Source organism: Bidens hawaiensis, unplaced genomic scaffold (genome assembly GCF_021521415.1).
Source record: "Bidens hawaiensis isolate Kalapana, Puna unplaced genomic scaffold, B.hawaiensis_p1.1 tig00021345_1, whole genome shotgun sequence".
Lineage (NCBI taxonomy): Eukaryota > Viridiplantae > Streptophyta > Magnoliopsida > Asterales > Asteraceae > Bidens > Bidens hawaiensis.
In genome coordinates this window covers 256,480-266,657 of record NW_027493305.1, presented here as the reverse complement: position 1 = coordinate 266,657, position 10,178 = coordinate 256,480, and the positions used below count along the sequence as shown (strand labels likewise).

The window sequence follows — 10,178 nt, the reverse complement described above, 5'->3', positions numbered from 1 at the left end:
CTGTCCCTATGTGGCAATAACGTGATGATTAATAAATGCCCTTCATAACACACGGTGTTATGGTGTTAAACCTCAAAAGGTAAGCTAAAAGGAGCCAAAGTGGTTTTATATGATGTTTTAGAAGTGGTTTTGATTTATAACTCAAAACCAAGCAAAAACGTGCCAGCAATACATATCACACAGGCAAAAAGACAGATCACGCCGACCACATAATCTCTTATACGGTCAGTGTAAAATAGTTTTCATGCTATATGTTAAGTTATATCATAATTAACCACACACGGTGACATGGCCTGGTGTTTATAGAAGAGTGAACCTTTCAAATTAAATACTTTTAAACTTGTAATAGAACTGATGTTTATACTTGGTTTGTATCCATATAACTAGCTCATGTAAAGGTCAATATGTGTAAGGCTAGATCCCATTATTCCCATGAGATCTAGATGATTAATACGTACCTATGAAATCGATCATCTCTTATTACTCAAAAGTTTCCGTTGTAACGAATATAATGTAGGACTTACGGAGATTCATTACAATGTTCTACCTTCATCAATTTCATTATGTTAAGAGTAATCAAAGTTGATGAGGATGGATACGAATCGGAAGCCCTTTTGTCGGGGTAGGCATGGGATCGTATATGAATTTCTCATCGGGTATCAACAGGTCCCATTTGAAATTGGTTACGATGTTGTGAAGGAATGCAAGTACTTCCAATCGGGCAAATTCTTTACCTAAGCACATCCTAGGACCCCCTCCGAATGGCACATATGTGAACGGTGTTGGCCCTGAACCATCAAACCTTGATGGATCAAACCGTGTTGGATCTTCAAAGTTATCCTTGTGTGCGTGTGTCGATGAAGCACTCCAGTGTATCTGAGGATGCAACATGAAAACATAAACACATTTCTCTCTTATATGTTTTTATATGTATATATTTTTATGTGAAACAAGTAACCTTTACTAACTAAATGTATAAGTTTGTTACCTTCCATCCTTTGGGGATAGTATAGCCCGCATACTCGATATCTACTAGGGCCTCTCTATAGGCTCCAAAAATGGGTGGACTTCGTCTCATGACTTCCGATACGACATTCCAAGAGTATTTCATCTTTTGTATGTCCTCCCATTTCAACAATTCCCCTGCCTCTTTTGCCTTGGAAATCTCTAATTGCTCTGGAAAATATGTTACACTCTTCATAAACATATAACGCGATCAAGTAGCGCACAGCCGCACAAGGAACAAAGTGAATAACTAACCTTTCAACACCTTGTCATAAACATCAGGGTGTTCACCAAGACACCTCATGAGCAAAGTGATCGAAACAGCGGAGGTGTCATGACCAGCAAAGAGCAGTAACAAGATGTTGTTTGCAATCTCTTTCTCATAGAAATGGCTGCCATTTTCGTCCGACGAAGTAAAGCAAATGTGATAAAAAGTCTTGTGAAGACGACGTCTTTCCTTCTTCCAGTTCTAACATTCTTGCTTTGATGATCGTCATTAGTTCGGCCCTGATAGCTGTTGCTGCTTTATTCGAACTATAAAGTGTGCCTGGGAAGTTGATAGGCAGCTCGATGATGCCTTTCAAGAAAATGCGGAACAAAGAACCAAGTTTTGCAATGTGGTTTGGCTCCTCCAGGCTCATAAATAAACAGCATGCAAGCTCAAAGGCATATAACTTAACTGTTTGGTATACGTTCACTGTTTCTTTGCCTTCATACATGCAAATTTAAACATTATAATTAATAAGATTATGCAGAGTGGAAACACAAAATTTAAACACACAAGCTAAATACTAATACTCCTACAACTCGCTAAACATAAATAGCTAGATTCTTAATTACTTATCTACGACTTCTTTCCAAAACTGTTAATTAACCCATTTCACATGTGAAATCAAGATTAACCCATTCACAAAGTTCTAAATTTGACACATACTGCCAAATTATCTTTGAAGTTAGGAGTCTGATTGATTCAACTCTTATAAGAACACATGGCCAGAGCCGTCCCCGATAATCAATATTTTATTAAAAATGAGCAATTTCATAGAATAGTAACCAAGTTTCAAAAGTGTTTACAGTGATCTTGATCTGATTGATCACAACGCTATGCTTTGAACCATCCACATGTGCCTATGTCCAAGAACCAATTAAATATTCCTTGTTATTTACAATCCATACTAGTTAATTTAGGGCTTCACATGATGCGTCTGCATGCATTAATTACCATAGAAAAAAACATCTTTTTAACAGCTAGTATTCTACTTCTAAATCCACCCGACCTTCAAAGGGAAAGACACCTATTACACTACCAGATTACCTCGCCAATGAACTTCGATATGGCGTCGGGTGACGACATCCATTGTGGCAGCATAATGAGTAACAAAAGCATCAGGACGAAGATACGATAACAACATCTTCCTCATCCACTTGGCTTCATCGCCTCGAATCGTAAGCAAACACTTTCCAAAAAGCTTCCTAACTGGATACGGCCACCACACGGCAACCAACTTGTTCTCATTACCAAACAGGAACTTGTTACCGGCAGGACCACACAAGACCGCCATTCGGTCGCCAAGTAAGGACGTCTTAAGACACGAGAGAGCTTCCGTGTTTATCGACTCGTTCTTGAATGAATCTTTCAGGAACTCCATCCCAATTTGCTCGTAGAAATGCTAGAGTTTCTCCTATGAATGGCCACCCAAAGCTTCCTGGTGGAAGATTGATTACAGATTTTTGGTTTCTGTAAACATTCCATAATATGCAGGAAATAATGAAGAGGAGAACTGAAGTTAGAATCTGAATCATTTTTGTGGTCGTGTGTACTTCTAACTTCTGTCCACTCTTAAGTCATTTGGATACTTGTATAATATTTCAATATAAATCTGATCAGTCTTACATCATGCATGCATGCTGTGTAGTTTCACATTTCACACACGTATGAGAGTTTCTCAGTTTCATATAGAACATTATATGAGGCGTGGTTGCACTTTCTACACGTACAAAAATCAATAAATAAAAAGGAGTACGTAACCTTAACTACACCTCGATCCATTAAAAAACGCAAACCTAGCACACAGAATAAAGTTAAGCATCTAGTACTCATCACAGCTGGCCGGCAGTCGAAGTGCGTAAATATGTTTCATCAGAGTTATCAATACAAGAACGTGCTTAAGAAACCGAAAAATAATAAATTTTGTGACTTGCTCGGTTTTTAATGAAATTTATATGAAAATGTTACAAAAAGAAATACTCCATAATTAAGTACTATGTAATTATATTTTTTTTAAGTTAACGGATAAAAGACAATTTAATTGATAAATAAAAGTATTACTAAAAGATAATAATTTTTTGAATTATATTGATATTTTAGAAACCAAATCAATCATTTGTGGTTGCGTACTTGCTTTAGACTATCCACTATCATAACCCAAACCAACCCAACCATTTATTAAAAAGCTAATTTCTCTCACTTTCATCTATACAACCCAATCCAATCCAATATGTTACTTACTATCACAACCTAACATAAACTAATATTTTATTAAATAAAAATGCTTCAATTTATATAAAATTTATATCAAAATGTTCAATATTTTTTATAAATAAAACCGTGACATTTTTTTTAAAAAGGTTAAAAGATGAATTTTTATGAAAAAACCAAGTAAGATATAAAAGTTTTTTTGTCATTTTATGCCACATTGCAACCGTAATAATCACCATAGTAAATAATCTTACGAATTCCATGGATTTGTTTCACTTTAGTGGTACATACAAGGGGGTGTAGTGTTTCAAGCGTAGTTTTACTCCACATCACTTTCAGGCCATATATAAACACTATCATCATACGTTTCAAGGGAAAAATATTAGGACGGTTTGGTGATGTTATGCTGAATTATTAAGAGAGATCAATTAAGTTATAAGTTATGAGTTGAGTTATAATAAGAAGATTGGTTTTTGTAGGAGGGTATGAAATAATCTTATTCATTTATTTTAAACTTGAATGGTTGAGATTAGATTAAAGAGAAAATCAGTGTAAAACAAGGGTAAGGGCATAATATGGATATCACATTTGTTGACTTTCTCTCTCAACATGCAAGACATATGCCAAATTCCCTCATAATTTTAAAGCGTCCATAACCTTTTTATACGACATTTTTTTTAAAACAATTTCACCTTAATAACGAGTATTTTTTTTATCTTTTATATGAGTACCATATTGCTATAAAAAAGTTCGTGGGTTTTTTACAAATTGTGTTATATCAAAATCGTGTTTTATAAAACTGTGTTTTATTTTTTCATAGTGTTTCTTACATTGTGTTATTTAATTGTGTTTTTCATTGTGTTTTTGTCATTGTGTTTTTATTTTCATAGTGTTTTTTCCATTGTGTTTTTTTCAATATGTTTTTTCCATTGTGTTTTTTTCATTGTGTTTTTTCATAGTGTTTCAAATCAGACAGTTTTGCAACATGTATGGTAACTCTTAGACCTTAACAGTTATCTGTATGGCAACTCTTAGATCTTAACTTCAAATCAGACAGTTTTGCAACATGTAAAGATCAGTTTTAAAAACACAAAAATGAAAACCGAAAAGAAAAATGCTAAATGCTAAATGAAAACCGAAAAGAAAAAGAACATAGTTTCACAAATATGGTCCATCATACTAACCATATATAGAAGTTTAAGTGGATGTTAACTAATCCACTATGTGTCTTCTTCCCAGTTCTCCAATCGAGATTTGGTCCACTATCGTTTCTTTTCAACGGATGTTACATTCAGAAAGTTCTCGTATCCAATAACCATTTTGAAGTTGAGGGGAGCAAAAGCTTAAACAACCCAAAGTATAAGTCAATGGACTGAAAATGAAAATATCCTAAAAGGTTGGTAATACAGACGGTAAGATATGGTCTCACGATCCATGTCTTATGCATTAAGAGTATGGCGATCCGGTCTTATAGTATGGCGCCCGCACGGATCGTATGGTAAACGCTCATGCAATTCGTGTGATGGCCGAGTCAGTTCAGTTATGTCAGTATATTTCACGCATCATCCAATTCTTGATCATCCATATACACTCACACTTCATTTCTAGAGAGATAGGTGAGAAAGTGTGTTATCTTCTAAGTGTAGCAAGTTCGCAAGGAAACGGGGGCATTGGGCAATAGTGCAATAACGAGCAAGGCTCCAAATGTGGGGTCAACTACAAATCCAGCCAATCACAACATGCCTCTCATTTTAATTAAATAATAATTGCGTTTATAGTTAAACCATTACACGACAGTTAGTGAATTCCCCTGTCCCTATGTGGCAATAACGTGATGATTAATAAATGCCCTTCATAACACACGGTGTTATGGTGTTAAACCTCAAAAGGTAAGCTAAAAGGAGCCAAAGTGGTTTTATATGATGTTTTAGAAGTGGTTTTGATTTATAACTCAAAACCAAGCAAAAACGTGCCAGCAATACATATCACACAGGCAAAAAGACAGATCACGCCGACCACATAATCTCTTATACGGTCAGTGTAAAATAGTTTTCATGCTATATGTTAAGTTATATCATAATTAACCACACACGGTGACATGGCCTGGTGTTTATAGAAGAGTGAACCTTTCAAATTAAATACTTTTAAACTTGTAATAGAACTGATGTTTATACTTGGTTTGTATCCATATAACTAGCTCATGTAAAGGTCAATATGTGTAAGGCTAGATCCCATTATTCCCATGAGATCTAGATGATTAATACGTACCTATGAAATCGATCATCTCTTATTACTCAAAAGTTTCCGTTGTAACGAATATAATGTAGGACTTACGGAGATTCATTACAATGTTCTACCTTCATCAATTTCATTATGTTAAGAGTAATCAAAGTTGATGAGGATGGATACGAATCGGAAGCCCTTTTGTCGGGGTAGGCATGGGATCGTATATGAATTTCTCATCGGGTATCAACAGGTCCCATTTGAAATTGGTTACGATGTTGTGAAGGAATGCAAGTACTTCCAATCGGGCAAATTCTTTACCTAAGCACATCCTAGGACCCCCTCCGAATGGCACATATGTGAACGGTGTTGGCCCTGAACCATCAAACCTTGATGGATCAAACCGTGTTGGATCTTCAAAGTTATCCTTGTGTGCGTGTGTCGATGAAGCACTCCAGTGTATCTGAGGATGCAACATGAAAACATAAACACATTTCTCTCTTATATGTTTTTATATGTATATATTTTTATGTGAAACAAGTAACCTTTACTAACTAAATGTATAAGTTTGTTACCTTCCATCCTTTGGGGATAGTATAGCCCGCATACTCGATATCTACTAGGGCCTCTCTATAGGCTCCAAAAATGGGTGGACTTCGTCTCATGACTTCCGATACGACATTCCAAGAGTATTTCATCTTTTGTATGTCCTCCCATTTCAACAATTCCCCTGCCTCTTTTGCCTTGGAAATCTCTAATTGCTCTGGAAAATATGTTACACTCTTCATAAACATATAACGCGATCAAGTAGCGCACAGCCGCACAAGGAACAAAGTGAATAACTAACCTTTCAACACCTTGTCATAAACATCAGGGTGTTCACCAAGACACCTCATGAGCAAAGTGATCGAAACAGCGGAGGTGTCATGACCAGCAAAGAGCAGTAACAAGATGTTGTTTGCAATCTCTTTCTCATAGAAATGGCTGCCATTTTCGTCCGACGAAGTAAAGCAAATGTGATAAAAAGTCTTGTGAAGACGACGTCTTTCCTTCTTCCAGTTCTAACATTCTTGCTTTGATGATCGTCATTAGTTCGGCCCTGATAGCTGTTGCTGCTTTATTCGAACTATAAAGTGTGCCTGGGAAGTTGATAGGCAGCTCGATGATGCCTTTCAAGAAAATGCGGAACAAAGAACCAAGTTTTGCAATGTGGTTTGGCTCCTCCAGGCTCATAAATAAACAGCATGCAAGCTCAAAGGCATATAACTTAACTGTTTGGTATACGTTCACTGTTTCTTTGCCTTCATACATGCAAATTTAAACATTATAATTAATAAGATTATGCAGAGTGGAAACACAAAATTTAAACACACAAGCTAAATACTAATACTCCTACAACTCGCTAAACATAAATAGCTAGATTCTTAATTACTTATCTACGACTTCTTTCCAAAACTGTTAATTAACCCATTTCACATGTGAAATCAAGATTAACCCATTCACAAAGTTCTAAATTTGACACATACTGCCAAATTATCTTTGAAGTTAGGAGTCTGATTGATTCAACTCTTATAAGAACACATGGCCAGAGCCGTCCCCGATAATCAATATTTTATTAAAAATGAGCAATTTCATAGAATAGTAACCAAGTTTCAAAAGTGTTTACAGTGATCTTGATCTGATTGATCACAACGCTATGCTTTGAACCATCCACATGTGCCTATGTCCAAGAACCAATTAAATATTCCTTGTTATTTACAATCCATACTAGTTAATTTAGGGCTTCACATGATGCGTCTGCATGCATTAATTACCATAGAAAAAAACATCTTTTTAACAGCTAGTATTCTACTTCTAAATCCACCCGACCTTCAAAGGGAAAGACACCTATTACACTACCAGATTACCTCGCCAATGAACTTCGATATGGCGTCGGGTGACGACATCCATTGTGGCAGCATAATGAGTAACAAAAGCATCAGGACGAAGATACGATAACAACATCTTCCTCATCCACTTGGCTTCATCGCCTCGAATCGTAAGCAAACACTTTCCAAAAAGCTTCCTAACCGGATACGGCCACCACACGGCAACCAACTTGTTCTCTTTACCAAACAGGAACGTGTTACCGGCAGGACCACACAAGACCGCCATTCGGTCGCCAAGTAAGGACGTCTTAAGACACGAGAGAGTTTCCGTGTTTATCGACTCGTTCTTGAATGAATCTTTCAGGAACTCCATCCCAATTTGCTCGTAGAAATGCTAGAGTTTCTCCTATGAATGGCCACCCAAAGCTTCCTGGTGGAAGATTGATTACAGATTTTTGGTTTCTGTAAACATTCCATAATATGCAGGAAATAATGAAGAGGAGAACTGAAGTTAGAATCTGAATCATTTTTGTGGTCGTGTGTACTTCTAACTTCTATCCACTCTTAAGTCATTTGGATACTTGTATAATATTTCAATATAAATCTGATCAGTCTTACATCATGCATGCATGCTGTGTAGTTTCACATTTCACACCCGTATGAGAGTTTCTCAGTTTCATATAGAACATTATATGAGGCGTGGTTGCACTTTCTACACGTACAAAAATCAATAAATAAAAAGGAGTACGTAACCTTAACTACACCTCGATCCATTAAAAAACGCAAACCTAGCACACAGAATAAAGTTAAGCATCTAGTACTCATCACAGCTGGCCGGCAGTTGAAGTGCGTAAATATGTTTCATCAGAGTTATCAATACAAGAACGTGCTTAAGAAACCGAAAAATAATAAATTTTGTGACTTGCTCGGTTTTTAATGAAATTTATATGAAAATGTTACAAAAAGAAATACTCCATAATTAAGTACTATGTAATTATATTTTTTTTAAGTTAACGGATAAAAGACAATTTAATTGATAAATAAAAGTATTACTAAAAGATAATAATTTTTTGAATTATATTGATATTTTAAAAACCAAATCAATCATTTGTGGTTGCGTACTTGCTTTAGACTATCCACTATCACAACCCAAACCAACCCAACCATTTATTAAAAAGCTAATTTCTCTCACTTTCATCCAATCCAATCCAATCCAATCCAATCCAATATGTTACTCACTATCACAACCTAACATAAACTAATATTTTATTAAATAAAAATGCTTCAATTTATATAAAATTTATATCAAAATGTTCAATATTTTTTATAAATAAAACCGTGACATTTTTTTTTAAAAAAGGTTAAAAGATGAATTTTCATGAAAAAACCAAGTAAGATATAAAAGTTTTTTTGTCATTTTATGCCACATTGCAACCGTAATAATCACCATAGTAAATAATCTTACGAATTCCATGGATTTGTTTCACTTTAGTGGTCCATACAAGGGGGTGTAGTGTTTCAAGCGTAGTTTTACTCCACATCACTTTCAGGCCATATATAAACACTATCATCATACGTTTCAAGGGAAAAATATTAGGACGGTTTGGTGATGTTATGCTGAATTATTAAGAGAGATCAATTAAGTTATAAGTTATGAGTTGAGTTATAATAAGAAGATTGGTTTTTGTAGGAGGGTATGAAATAATCTTATTCATTTATTTTAAACTTGAATGGTTGAGATTAGATTAAAGAGAAAATCAGTGTAAAACAAGGGTAAGGGCATAATATGGATATCACATTTGTTGACTTTATCTCTCAACATGCAAGACATATGCCAAATTCCCTCATAATTTTAAAGCGTCCATAACTTTTTTATACGACATTTTTTTTAAAACAATTTCACCTTAATAACGAGTATTTTTTTTTATCTTTTATATGAGTACCATATTGCTATATAAAAATAAAAAAAAATTCGTGGGTTTTTTACAAATTGTGTTATATCAAAATCGTGTTTTATAAAACTGTGTTTTATTTTTTCATAGTGTTTTTTACATTGCGTTATTTAATTGTGTTTTTCATTGTGTTTTGTCATTGTGTTTTTATTTTCATAGTGTTTTTTCCATTGTGTTTTTTTCATTGTGTTTTTTCATAGCGTTTCCATTGTGTTTTTTCCGGTGGCCATTTTTGGCTGATCATTTCCGGTAATTGTTTTTTGGAGAATTTTCGGTAAATTTTTCGGCGAAATTTTCCGAGGATTGTTTACCAGTGACTTTCCGACGAAATTTTCCGAAGACTTTTCCGGCAGGGTGGTGGCGGTGGGTGGCGGTGGTTGTAGGAAACGAGTGAAAATTTAAGTGCTTTTTTAAGATTAACTAGTTGAGTGCCCGCGCAATGCAGCGGGGTGTGCACGCAACTCTGTATGTACTGGAAAAATTTTCCGAAGACTTTTCCGGCAAGGTGGTGGCGGTGGGTGGTGGTGGTTGTAGGAAACGAGTGAAAATTTAAGTGCTTTTTTTAATATTAACTAGCTGAGTGCCCTTGCAATGCAGCGGAGTGTGCACGCAACTCGACATTGAACGTATAGTATGTGTCAGTACATACGT

At 35.4% G+C, this 10,178-nt stretch overlaps 2 pseudogenes across 2 annotated transcripts; both read right to left on the bottom strand.

Annotated features, from left to right (window-relative positions):
- Positions 1 to 67: 67 nt before the first annotated feature.
- LOC143563253 (beta-amyrin 28-monooxygenase-like) lies at positions 68 to 2,842 on the bottom strand (annotated as a pseudogene). The gene is made up of 4 exons (XR_013140632.1): positions 2,321 to 2,842; positions 1,261 to 1,714; positions 989 to 1,176; positions 68 to 876 (listed from the first exon to the last, which is right to left on the bottom strand). The product of XR_013140632.1 is annotated as a beta-amyrin 28-monooxygenase-like (transcript).
- Positions 2,843 to 5,359: 2,517 nt separating this feature from the next.
- Positions 5,360 to 8,126, bottom strand: LOC143563254 (beta-amyrin 28-monooxygenase-like; annotated as a pseudogene). The gene is made up of 4 exons (XR_013140633.1): positions 7,615 to 8,126; positions 6,555 to 7,008; positions 6,283 to 6,470; positions 5,360 to 6,170 (listed from the first exon to the last, which is right to left on the bottom strand). The product of XR_013140633.1 is annotated as a beta-amyrin 28-monooxygenase-like (transcript).
- Between the last annotated feature and the right edge of the window lie 2,052 nt (positions 8,127 to 10,178).